We start from the raw sequence: 13,686 nt of genomic DNA on the forward strand, positions 1-13,686 counted from the left end.
ATAGGATAACAACTTCTCATCGGGTAGATTATTGATTTGAAGCTTATCCCAAGCAAAACATTTGTTTATTTTTAGATCTTTATCGAAATTGCTTCGACCATTATTTTTATTCCATTAACTGGTTTAAATGCAATTTATTTCTATTCCTTTGTCAAATTATTTTAATCACAGTATGAAAGTTTTTATTTATTTCAGCCGGCCGGAGTGGCCGTGGGGTTCTAGGCGCTACAGTCTCGAACCGCGCGACCTCTACGGTCGCAGGTTCGAATCCCACCTCGGGCTTGGGTGTGTGTGATGTCCTTAGGTTAGTTAGGTTTAATTAGTTCTAAGTTCGAGTGGACCGATAACCTAAGAAGTTAAGTCCCGTAGTGCTCAGAGCCATTTGAACCATTTATTTCATTTTTTCTTTATATCATTCTTTTTCCAATTGAAATTTTTGTACATCTGAATTTAATTATATTTACCTACCATAATATTCAATTATTTGAAAATTTCGATCAGCTAAAAAAAGATGGAATAATCTATTTATGTTTGTGCAGTAGTGTGAAAAATGTATTTCTGTTACCAGATGAGCAACTTTTTAGCACAATACTAGCCATACATTACCATGTAGATACTTCAAGAAGGCGATCACACCTCTCCTTGTTAGCGTGCTCACGCAGGTCGATTGGCGACTACCGAAGAACGGGATACAACCCGTCGGCTTTGGCCAATGACGTCGTAATTTGCCAGACATCATTTGTTATACAGATTTAACAACTGAGACGAGTGTTCATAAACGCAGGAAAAAAACGGATGGCAGCCAGCAATATTTCGACCATAATGTTAAGGGTATCGCTTGTTTGAGTCCTAATACTTCTGTAAAAAATAAGGGAAAGAAAAGGGATAGAAGTAGCTGTAGCATAGAATACCTCACCTGACATATTTATGAATTGTATCTCGAACTGCAGTCAAGCTGTGTAGGTTAACTGCAGTACGGGACACAAATGTAATGTACGTGGATTTCTTCGGTTTAGTTTGTATTAGTATCCTATTGTTCAGCTGAACTGCATAAGTCAACTGAAATACGATATACAAATTTTACAGGCGTTGTTTCTTTCGCCTTCGCTACCACTAATAGTCTGTTCTTACGTAGTTAATATTAATAGCGAAGGCAGAAGATAAGAAAGAATAGGATACTACTGTTAACGAAAACGAGGAAATCGACGTACGTTACATTGGCAACCTCTACCTCACGTCAACTACGCAAAGGCGGAAGAAGACGACACACACGGGATACAAATTTTACGTCTGTCGGTCTTTTCGCCTTTAGTAGTGCAGATTTTCTGACTGACCAATAACCTTCTGAACTATTGGTACAAGCCCCAGTCGATGAAGATCTCAATTCAATATTATGATTGACAACAAGATGCTGAAAACCCCTGTTCCCCCTGTATGTAGAAAAACCATCAGAAATGACTACGGAATCCTCTGCAACTTGATCTTCAATTAATTTCACCAAAACTTTCTTCGTTCGATTAGGAACTACTTTAAAAACTACATCGTCATATTCTGGACCTGAAATTACAGCCCCCCAAATCCATAATCCTACCGCAGGTTCCCTCCTGTTGTACTTCGTTTATATATTATACAAAACGAGCACCAGTCTACAACGGTATGCTCAGATACACGACATTCATGCACACGCAGCCACACAGGATACCTCAAACGCCACCACTACGTATTTTTTTTTATATCCTTCAAGGCCAGGTTAGATTGCTCAAACCATGTTCCTCGTCTAATTGAGTGCCATAGCCGATCCTTGCTACACCTCCATACGAGTAAATCGTGAGTACGACGAGCAGACACACTTATCAGGTGCGTATGGTCGCCGCACTCACGACATCGAACGTAATCAGCAAGAAGACCAGACATTTGCAAAAATCGAATGGTTTCCATCATGTCTACGCCCACAGGCTCCTTTAAATCATCTATATTCATGGGAATAGATAAATCCATACCTACAAACGAAAATGAAAAACTAAAAATTTTTCTAAATTAAAAAACTATTCGTCCACATTATCTCAAACTTACTAAGAATGAAATTAAGTACCGACTGAATTGGATAGAACCAATTATTTAAATCAACGCACACGAAAAAAATCTTATGCAAGTCTAGCGCTGTCTTTTAAAGCCACATTGGTTCAAATGGCTCTGAGCACTATGGGACTCAACTGCTGAGGTCATTAGTCACCTAGAACTTAGAACTAGTTAAACCTAACTAACCTAAGGACATCACAAACATCCATGCCCGAGGCAGGATTCGAACCTGCGACCGTAGCGGTCGTGCGGTTCCAGACTGCAGCGCCTTTAACCGCACGGCCACTTCGGCCGGCTCAAAGCCACATTCTTTTTTTTTTTTTCAATGTACAATGATGGCGCTTATCCACAGCAGACAACCTATTTATTATCTATGGCTCGAAAGTAAACACATAATATCTAAGAGTAATCTATGACATCATTAGTCAAAGTGGAAAGGTTGTATCCCGTTCTTCAGTAGACATTACCATGTAGATACACTACTGGCCATTAAAATTGCTACACCATGAAGATGACGTGCTAAGGACGCGAAATTTAACGGAAAGGAAGAAGATGCTGTGATATGCGAATGATTAGTTTTTCAGAACATTCACACAAGGTTGGCGCCGGTGGCGACACCTACAACGTGCTGACATGAGCAAAGTTTCCAGCCGATTTCTCATACAGAAACAGCAGTTGATTGGCGTTGCCTGGTGAAACGTTGTTATGGTGCCTCGTGTAAGGAGAAGAAATGCGTACCATCACGTTTCCGACTTTGATAAAGGTCGGATTGTAGCCTGTCGCGATTGCGGTTTATCGTATCGCGACGTTACAGCTCACGTTGGTCGAGATCCAATGACTGTTAGCAGAATATGGAATCGGTGGATTCAGAAGGGTAGAACGGAACGCCATGCTGGATGCTGGATCCCAACGGCCTCGTATCACTAGCAGTCGAGATGACAGGCCATGGGCGTACCCAGCGAGGGGTAAGGGGGGGGGGTCACTCCCCTAGAAGATATTCGCAGTTTTTCACTAGTTTACTGTTTTATTTAATAAGAAATGCTGCATGTTTTCTCGGATTGCACAAGTGCATTTTTGTATTTAAAATGTTTATTAAAGCAGTTTTTCACTGGCTTACTGTTTTATTTAATAAGAAGTACTGTATGTTGTCTCGAGTCCTTGTTTCCTGTGACTAGTATGACCCCCCCCCCCCCCCCCCCCAGTTCAGATCCTGGGTATGCCCTTGTGACAGGCATCTTATCCGCATGGCTGTAACGGATCGTGCAGCCACGTCTCCATCCCTGAGACAACAGATGGGGCCGTTTGCATGACAACAACCATCTACACGATGTTTGCAGCAGCATGGACTAGGAAACCTCTACAGACAATACTCACTCAATAGTCAACTATAAATTAATGTTTTACAAGATTTATAAAAGTTAATGTTTAGGGTATCTTATACTATACCCTGGGACTCAATGTCGATTTTGTTCACGTCAGTGGAAGTGAGGTTATATTTGTTTTCCGCTTGATTCTCAGGCTTGACTGATGAAGAGATCACTGAGTTGGTCAACAGAATTTATCCAGATGAGTCTGACGTAGAGTCTGATGATGAAGATGACGCTTTGATACAAAGAAATCAAAGTGACGAAAGTTCATCAGATGAAGAATCTGTACCTCTTGCTAAAATCCGAGAAAGAAGCGAGTTTTGGAGGTATACAGATGTGTAAGGATGATTGTGTTATTAAAGAAATTACGGTCTCTTACTAGATGGTTTACTTAAAAAAAGCTAATTTGCCTTTTTTTTAGTTTTCAGGTGCTTAGCACTTCCAAAAACCTCCGATGCAACATTGCTGCCAGCACATCAGTGGCCACAGATGACTCAAGAAACCATTTGAATACTTTTGCAAATACTTCCATGGTTCATTTTTTACGGATATGTCTCAATTCACAAATTATAGGCATGTTAATAAAACAGGAAAATCACTAAAATGTACTGCAGAAGAAATGGACAAGTTTTGGGGAGTGAGCATTGTTGCAGCATCTAAGAATGTGCGGGGAGAGGAAAAGTAGGTACCCACTAGTTGCAGACAATGTTTCTAGAGACAGATTTTAGCTACTGAGGAACAATATAAAATTAGTTGACGACAATGCTGTTAGTGAACAGGAAAACATTACCACTTTTGGAAAATAAAACCAATATTGGAGACTGTTAGAAAGGGATGTTTAGAAAACCATCGGTCAACGGAAATATCTATCGATGAGCAGATGATTGTTTCATGGACAAGTGAAAATGAAGCAGTATGTAAAGCGAAAACCTAACCCAGAAGGTTTGAAGAATTTTGTCATGGCACACCCTCATGGCATACCCCTTTATTTCTGTATGTATGAAGGAAAAGGGAAAGAAATTCAGTCTGAAAAAGTGCCCCCTCCAGAGAAATTAGATGTAAGAGGCAGAGTAGTGGTGAAACTTAGTGATACATTGACAGAGAAGTCATTAATTTATGTTGACAGATATTTTACTTCTGTTCCCCTCCTCGACAAGTTACTAAGAGACAGGAACATTACTGCCACTGGCACAATAATGCTGAGTCGCATCCCCAGACGTATACGGTTTGAGGAAGATACAACAATGAGAAAAACAAGAGGCAGCCATGATCAGGTGGTAAGGAATGACGGGAACCTAGCAATTATCAAATGGTTTGACAACTGAGTGATTTATTTGGCTTCAACAGAACCAAGTGTTGGGCCAACTGAAAAATGCACTTGGTGGTCTAAAAAAGAGAAAAAGTACATTGAAGTTCCTCGCCCATGTGTAGTAAAGGCATACAATACTTACATGGGAGGTGTTGACCTGTTAGATAGGATGGTGGGAAAGTATGGCATGAGAGCCCGGACCCACAAATGGACCATCAGAGTGATTCATCACTTTATTGATTTTGCAATTGCTGCTGCATGGTTGGAATACAGAGAGACTGCAATGCAGAATGGTATTGCAAAGAACCATACAGTGCCATACTATCAGTTCAAGCTTGATATTGCAGAAAATTTGGTGCATTTTCACCAACAGTCAAGTTTACTGATCGAACCTGTGGAGCAAGAACTAGACTCCGAAGATGAAGGAAAAGACCATGACGTCCCATCCCACTACCATCAATGGAAAAAAGAAAAGCAAGCAAGCTTCATTTGCCTGAAATGATGAATCTTGTTCAGAAGAACAGGTCAAAATGCTGGGCAGAAGGCTGTGGAGGTCTTACTTTTGTACAATGTGAGCAGTGCAAAATGTTCCCTTGCTTCATTGCTGAGAGGAACTGTTTTAACAAATTCCACAAAAACTAAAATATATTTAGTGTAAGTGTTGTTAATTTATTGATACTTGTGATAATATCAAAAGAGGGACAATAATTTGACACATTTTGCTATGGTAATTTCGTTTATATATTTTTAATTGTTTACATAATATGGTTAAAAATTTTGATACCAAATTTCTTTTTTCACCTATCATGGTATCTACAGAAAATATGAACAATGTGTGTAATATTTCTGACTGGAATTTTTTTGTAATAAATCAAAATGAAACTGCATAGTTGTGTATATAAATGCGCTGCTTGAGTCCCAAGGTATCATACGTGATACCATCTATAAAAAATTGTGAATGGTTAAAAACTTTTTTTGAGGTCATTCATAGTTAACTAGCATTAACAGATTGCAGTTAACACAAATTTAGCTCACTTGAAATTTTAATATATGCTCGGGACTGGAGAGGATATACGTAAATGACTTACAGCTACAATATGATACAGCCAAAATTGTATTACATGCAGATGACGAGTTTTTGAAGTCACTCAATTTTAGACTCATCACATTCCACTACTGATGAAGCAGCAAAAAAGTATTTAGACTCGGTTTAGTGCAAATAAACTTACAATGAATGCAATGCAAACAAATTGCACTCAGGATGAAGACATTAATCTATTACTGGATGACAGACTAACAGAGAGAGTGCAGTTTGCAGAACTTGTAGGGATTCTTATAGATGAGGCTATAAATTGGAAACATAACGTAAGATTTCTTCTACACAGACTTAACTGATTTCCACTGAGTGTTGTCGCAAGTGTTTCCACTTTAGAAGGCATCAGAATGGCAGACTTGGAATATTTTCATTCCGTTGCCTCATATGAAATAGCATTCTCGGCAAACTCAGAATCTGATTAAAAAGAAATTTTATCTTACAAAAATGAGTTGTTCGAATAATTACCCACAGCCGTACAAACCTATCTACAGCTCTCTTTTCAAGACATTAGGAATACTTACTCTGTCATCACTCTATATATTTAAAAGTGTACTCTTAACCAAAGCAAATCTAAGCACTCTCCACACAAATGCCGACTATAACAACTCTAACATAGGGGGAATAGGAATAATCTACACACCGAACAAACAAAAACAGCAGCAACTCAGAATCGTATAAGCTCTACAATGCATTAAAGACTTAACGGATGATATAAATTTTAAGTTGGAACTTTGAAAATTTTGTAACTCATAAACGTTGCAATTCAGTATATGAATACCTCTCATATCAAGGAAATGATTTTATAAACTTATCTCCAATATAATGCAGTTCTCTGATAAGTCCTGTGAGTTTATACTATAGTATTTTACTACCTTTATTACTCTTTGTTTCCCAGTAATAACTACATATAGAATAAACTATTATATACCATTCACATGCAAAGAAACTATAAATTTACTGGTAAATGTTGTAAGCAGTTACATTTCGTACATTCCATATTTTTAATTTTTATGTATGGCAAGTCCAATAACATTTGTACGGTGGCTTTGATACTAAATAAATAAATAAAACTCGTCGTCTAGCTGTATATACTGCACAGACACATTGCCGTAGTAAGGTCCGATAGTTCGCGAATTCGAAGCAAAAACTAAACAATACGAAGATTGAGTTAAACGGGTAAAGGAAATAAGCACAGAACTTACCGCGCTCCGCTTGCTTACGATGCGCGCAACATGTACACACCTACACACACTGTCTCGCAATCGATACTGTGAGACGCTCTCCCGAATAGCGCCGAAGAGAGCCGAAGGGTAGAGGTCTAGCATCGATCGCGTAGCAGACGGAACGACGTCATCCTGGATTTCCACGCTACATTCTAGATAATACGAAACTAAAATAGAAAGCACTTGATCATACTGTTTATGGCTGGCTTTATATTGTTCCAGCCTGCTTTATCACAACTTTATTTTGCGCACTGTCCATTGTCTCACAAACTTGAGTCATTGTTGCAGTGTTTTGACACGACGAAACATCAGCTTCTTCATCCCGATCTTTCAGCAAAGACATCGCTATTTTATGGCTCTCCGCTGCGTCAGCCCTTCCAAACAGAATGCGCTGTACAGCTCTTTTCTTTTTCGTTGTAGATCGATTTTTCTCTTCTGGCATGAAGTGCTTATCATTGTGACTGCGAATTGCAGTTAACGTTGCTTTTGTGGAAACTGTCTGTTTTTCGATAACACGTAATACACTAAAGTCTATTCACCGAGAGCTGGGACGAAACATAAACAGTGTCACGTGAGCGACTATGCTCGTTTCCAGAGAAAGCATTCGGTGTTCACGTGATACGTAGGGGTGTGGAAAATCCTTGGGGCACGCTTTGCAGCTGGTGGCGTTCGGCTGGCTGGCGAGCTGTCTCAGAGGACCGTGAGAAACCTGGGCAACAATGCGCGACACAAATTTAACAATAATGTTAAACTGAGTTCATTCTGTCGAAGGAGATATATTTTCATTCAGGTTGCTAACAAAACGCTCCATTCAAACACAATTAATTGTTAATTTTAATAACAATACCAGTAATAATAATGATAAAGGACGAAACAAGGTTCACTCTGTCGAACTTTAACTGTTGTAATAGAGGACCGGTTTGTTATAAACCTCTCTCCTCTATAATGCAGCCTAATTTCCACATTTGAGTTTCCACTGTTTCTACGACATGGAGGACGCACTTGTTCCAATCCTCTGCAGTCACTGTTCTTACTGCTTCTTTTAGCAGTACTTTAACTTCCGGCATTTTGTATGTTTTTCGCTGCAACATAGTCTTTGATTCTGGCTCACACTAACTCGACGGCGTTTAATTCACAGTGGTACGGAGGAATTCTGAGAACAGTTTTCCCTGCATTCTTCGCCATTTCATCTATTGCGTATTCGTTGTGCGCTGTTCTGTGATTTTTTTTAACTATATCTAAAAGTTCTTTCTTCAACATACCGTCTTCGAAATCGATGTTTTTAGATTTTAGCCACTTTGATACTTCGTGCTTATTGGAATTCGCATTGGGAACTTTTTCTTTTCTCCGAGAATGATACAGCACGTCATCGAGAACAATAACTGGATTTTCCTGAAGCCAAGGAAGAACATCTTGAAACCACTTCTCGAAGGTTTCGGCGCACATCTCCTCACCATAATCTCCACTTTTCTTGGATTCGAAAGTCCACACAAACGTCCTTCAACGAACCCTGCTTTGCAGCCAATGTGTGCGATAATCAGACGTTTCCCTTTCCTGATGGACCCTTGCTTCCGGTAGATAATCCGGACAGAAACGCTTGTTTTGAGGAATTTATCATGTCATCTACCCAGACGAACTTCGGGTATGTCCTGCGTTCACCCACGTCTCGTCCAAATAGTAAATGGGTCTGCCTTCATCTCTCAACCGTTTAAACCGTTTAATGGTTCGAAGATAACGCCGCCTCCATAAAATGATGTCATCCCTGTCTATTAGCATGCTATCGCGCCCATGCCGGACATATTTGAAATTCAATTCTCTCAATAACTTATAAAATGTAGTTCTCCGAAAATTGACCAGATCTGCATCTTCGTTCACGACTGTAAGCACTTTGTCCATTGTTGACAATTCGTTACGAAAAAAAAATTCGTGTACTTTCCTTCCTATCGTATTATTATCGAAGTCATCAACACTTTCAGAAAGTTTCTGTCCTAATTTTCCTTTCTTGGGAGACTTCAAAGAGTGTGTGGCCTTGTATTCACTTATCACACGATACACTGAAGAACGTCCAACACCTGTAGCTGCAGCTGTTTTCAAAACAATGTCACTCATCGACTGCTCTGGATGTAACAGTTCCGTTTTATACACATTAAGCACCACGTGCTTCTCAGAAGAACTTAATGATTTCTTCTTTGCTCGCTTCTTTATTGGACTCAGAACTGACACGTCGACCTCGCTCGCTGAATCCGTGGATGACATAACGAGGACAGCCGTATGTGATGCTAATGAAGTAAGTGAATATATAAAATAAGAAACCACGCGATGCTATTGGATGCGCACATAAACAGTGAATGCTCAGCGTGACTACAAACACATGTACTTACTCTAATAATCAACAACTAGTCTTTCAAGCGTCTTTGCAGATGAACTTAAAATATCCTGAAATCGCCGCTGTACAACACCCACTGACGAGCTCACACCTGCAACTGAGACGGCCACACTGACAGCGCACAAACGGTTGCACCCATCGCATTCGAACAAACTACAAAACTAAATTCAAACTTTTCTGAAACCTTTCTCGCTTACAGCCCCACAAAAAAATTTAAAGGGGAAAAGTTTGTCGCTTACTATATTTCGGATGATGATTTGGTAAAAGTTCTGCATCAGACGTGAGATTTTAATTTATTACTTCACTATTACTGACTCTATTGGGCAGAAAATTTACAGAAGTCATCAACATATAGTACTGAAGGCAATTATATAATTATTTTGCTGTGCGACACACAGTTTAGGAGACATGGCGTGATAAAGAGTAACGCGAAAAAACAACTTTTCCTGAAAGCTTAAATATTTCTCTTTTTCAGTGACAATAAATTTTAATGTAATGTAAAGAAAGGTTTCGAAAGGTTCAAATGGCTCTGAGCACTATGGGACTCAACTGCTGTGGTCATAAGTCCCCTAGAACTTAGAACTACTTAAACCTAACTAACCTAAGGACATCACACACATCCATGCCCGAGGCAGGATTCGAACCTGCGACCGTCGCGGTCGTGCGGTTCCAGACTGTAGCGCCTTTAACCGCTCGGCCACTTCGGCCGGCTCGGAAGGTAGTTGTCGGATCACTTTATCATGTTCAGGTGCCAAATTATAAGAAACACGACTTTCATTTTTTAATTCTGACGCCCCTGCCTTGTACGCCCCTCGACGGCCTTGCCATGTTTACAGTACGTCTCTTGTTTCGGTGAATGGAGTATAGCTGTAGAGATCTCGTTGATTAATCGTTCAGATCCGAATCTGTCCCTATGCTGCTTCAGGACTACAGGAGCCTGACATATGCTATATTTACTGACTTGCTGCGGTATTTTGTCTCGTTCGTTCAGAAAGGAAAGACCGTCGCCATTTTTCGTGGCGGCCGGATGCTGAGAACAACTGGCAGTCATTTGGCATACGCAGCGTACGTGCTTGCACACTCGAATCGACACATCTGCAAGAATACCTATGGATGCAAGTTCTAGTGTCCGATTCCACCCGTCAGCCTTGAGCAAAGACGTCATACCTAACGCAAAGTTGCTGCTTAAGCTACCTTCACACCGAAAACCAACTCCAACAAACAAAATCATACAAGTTTGCCAAACTTACAACAGTTGTAACTGATGTGAGTTTGGCAACTTTATAACTGTTGACAACAATCTGAAACCCTTGTAAACACACAGTCGGCGTTTTTACTTTTTGTTAAAGAAAAGCATTGGAAATTGATTCTGACTGAAGATTATCAATTTGTTACGGTGCGAGATGATGCGTTTGCTCTTTCAGAGTACATGATGAAACCATATGCAGGATTGCAAGAGAAAGGCAGCCAGGAAAGACTGTTTAATTACCGAAAATCTCGCACTAGACGAATTGTGGATAATTTTTTTGGGCTATTGTCTTAGAACAACTATGCACTTAAGTCCTGAAAAAGCAACATCAGTGACTTCTGCAACAACGTCTTTGCACAGTTTTCTTGGAAGAAATAAAGAAAGTTTACTCACCACCCGGCAGTTTTGATCTGGAAGATCCATTAACAGGCAGGGTTCCGGATGGCAGATGGAGGATGTCTCCGCAAAATAAATGTCTTCAGAGAAATGGAGGCAACGCAGGAACAACCGCAATGAACATAAGGGATGAATTTGCAAACTACTTTGCACCAGGTGTTGGTAAAGTGAAATAGCAACAGAAATATGAATAAATAAATATCGAGAGAAAAGACAAATGTAATTAAAGACTTAGAGGGGTACTCAAAGTACCCTCCGCCACACACCGTGAGGTGGCTTGCGGAATATGGATGTAGACGTAGACTTCTGAACAAAACCCTTACAGCTTTAGTTATTAACAATGTAAGCCATTAATTTGCAAACTTCTTTGTACCACATGTTGAAAAAAGATATGACAAGAGAAATAAATAAATTTCCACTGAAAATACAGTTGTAATTACAAAATTTCCGACCAAAACTTTAACAGCTTCAGTAACGCTTGTGAATGACATTTTACTTACGCTTGTAAATATTTCTCGCTCTGGCTTGTTCACACCTTCCAAATACTTTATATGCTAGTAAAATACCCATTTCGGAACGTAGATCTCAGTTTTCCCAGACCAACTTTTAGTTTTGATCATTTGACAATGCTCAAGATTGTAGTGTGTTTTCATATTTGTGCATTTCCGTTCACATTCCACATGCGGTACACCAATTTTATCCGAGACTTCATTCAACAAATCTTTCCTTTTATATGTCTCCATATCCAGGATCTGAAGGATCCTACAGAGGTGTCTTCATTTAAATTTCTTACAAAAACTGAATTGGTGGATCTGTTGACGGCTCGTGAGTTGCCACTGTCGAAAGAAACACAGTAGACGAAGAAAGAAAAACAGCAGACGACACGGCAAATGCGCATGCGCAAGTCAGACAACTCTGCCATGTTTTTGAAAACCGGTCATAAATTACAAACTCGAGACAAAACTTCCCTCAACTAGTTGTTCAGATTCGAGACTTCAAACAACTGTTAACAACAGTTGAAAACTAAGTCAAACTTCGAGTTGAGAACAGTTGACAATAGAGTTTGTTGGAGTTGGTTTTCAGTGTGGAGGTTAGGTTCCTTGGGGTTAGACTTGTTCTGTGCACCTACGTCACGCATACTCCTACAACCAATGAACATTCAGAAGTGTTCTGAGCACTCTGCTGTGAATGCCGTAGCTAATGCGAGCATTAAACATGATCATGACGAGATGTTTAGTGAATTTCTATTCCATTGTTTTTGTCTTTATTAACCCTTTATTCACCTGACCAGAAGTCTTGTTCCTCCTGCCACCGAACTTCACTAATTCCCACTATATCTAACTTTAACCTATCCATTTCCCTTTTTACATTTTCTAACCTACCTGCCCGATTAAGGGATCTGACATTCCACACTCCGATCCGTAGAACGCCAGTTTTCTTTCTCCTGATAACGACATCCTCTTGAGTAGTCCCTGCCCAGAGATCCGAATGGGGGACTATTTTACCTCTGGAATATTTTACCCAAGAGGATGCCATCATCATTTAACCATACAGTAAAGCTGCATGGCCTCAGGAAAAATTATGGCCGTAGTTTCCCCTTGCTTTCAGCCGTTCGCAGTACCAGCGCAGCAAGGCCGTTTTGGTTATTGTTACAAGGCCAGATCAGTCAATCATTCAGACTGTTGGCCCTGCAACTACTGAAAAGGCTGCTGCCCCTCTTGAGGAACCACACGTTTGTCTGGCCTCTCAACAGATACCCCTCCGTTGTGGTTGCACCTACGGTACGGCCATCTGTATCGCTGAGGCACGCCAAGCCTCCCCACCAACGGCAAGGTCCATGGTTCATGGGGTGATGTTCACACATATATATTTATGTATTGTTTTGCTCGTAGCAGCGCGGAGTGCCTGTGCGGTTGTGCAATGTCTCGAATTGCGCGCTCCCTCCCGCTTGAGGTTCGAGTCCTCCCACGGGCGTGTGTGTGTGTGTGTGTGTGTGTGTGTGTGTTTGTTGTTTTTATCATAAGTTAGATTAATGTAAATCTAGGGACTGATGACCCGGCTGTTTGGTCCCTTAGGAATTCACACTTTTTTGTACTTATTTATTTCCGTTATCTTCATTTTGGTCCGATATAATTAGCGGCTAACAAGTAAGTAAATAATTGTGTGAATTTTGATTACAATTTTATCGTACGCTGAAGTCCTATGTTTACTCATATTATTCGCTACTTTCAAAGACATGTAGCGTCCTTGCCTCGGATATGACGTCATTGCTCAAAGCCGACACCAGAATTTATCCTAAGTTCTGCAGTCGGGGCATATCAGTTAACGGGTGCATCTCACTCGATTGTCTTTGACGAAATAAACTGCCACGACTTCTGACAAGGAACCCCCTCGAGTGCGAGGTCGCAAAAGGCCGATGATGTTGACGGAATTCGACGCCCCAGATATTGCCCGCCACACAACCGCAATATTGGCTGCGGCAGGACTGGAGGTATCCTGGGGTGAGCACAGCACGGGGTACTGCTTAGTCGACGAGTACCTCAAGACAGTGCCACAATGCTAGCAGTGTTGATACAAAGCA

At 40.5% G+C, this 13,686-nt stretch overlaps 1 protein-coding gene across 1 annotated transcript in view; it reads right to left on the reverse strand.

Annotated features, from left to right (window-relative positions):
* LOC124555130 overlaps positions 1–7,162 on the reverse strand; it is a 161,898-nt gene extending 154,736 nt beyond the window's left edge. The window contains exon 1 of the mRNA XM_047128942.1: positions 7,054–7,162. The gene's annotated coding sequence lies outside the window, so the exon portion shown is untranslated. The remainder of the gene's footprint in view (positions 1–7,053) is intronic.
* Between the last annotated feature and the right edge of the window lie 6,524 nt (positions 7,163–13,686).

Source organism: Schistocerca americana, chromosome X (assembly GCF_021461395.2).
Source record: "Schistocerca americana isolate TAMUIC-IGC-003095 chromosome X, iqSchAmer2.1, whole genome shotgun sequence".
Classification (NCBI taxonomy): Eukaryota; Metazoa; Arthropoda; class Insecta; order Orthoptera; family Acrididae; genus Schistocerca; species Schistocerca americana.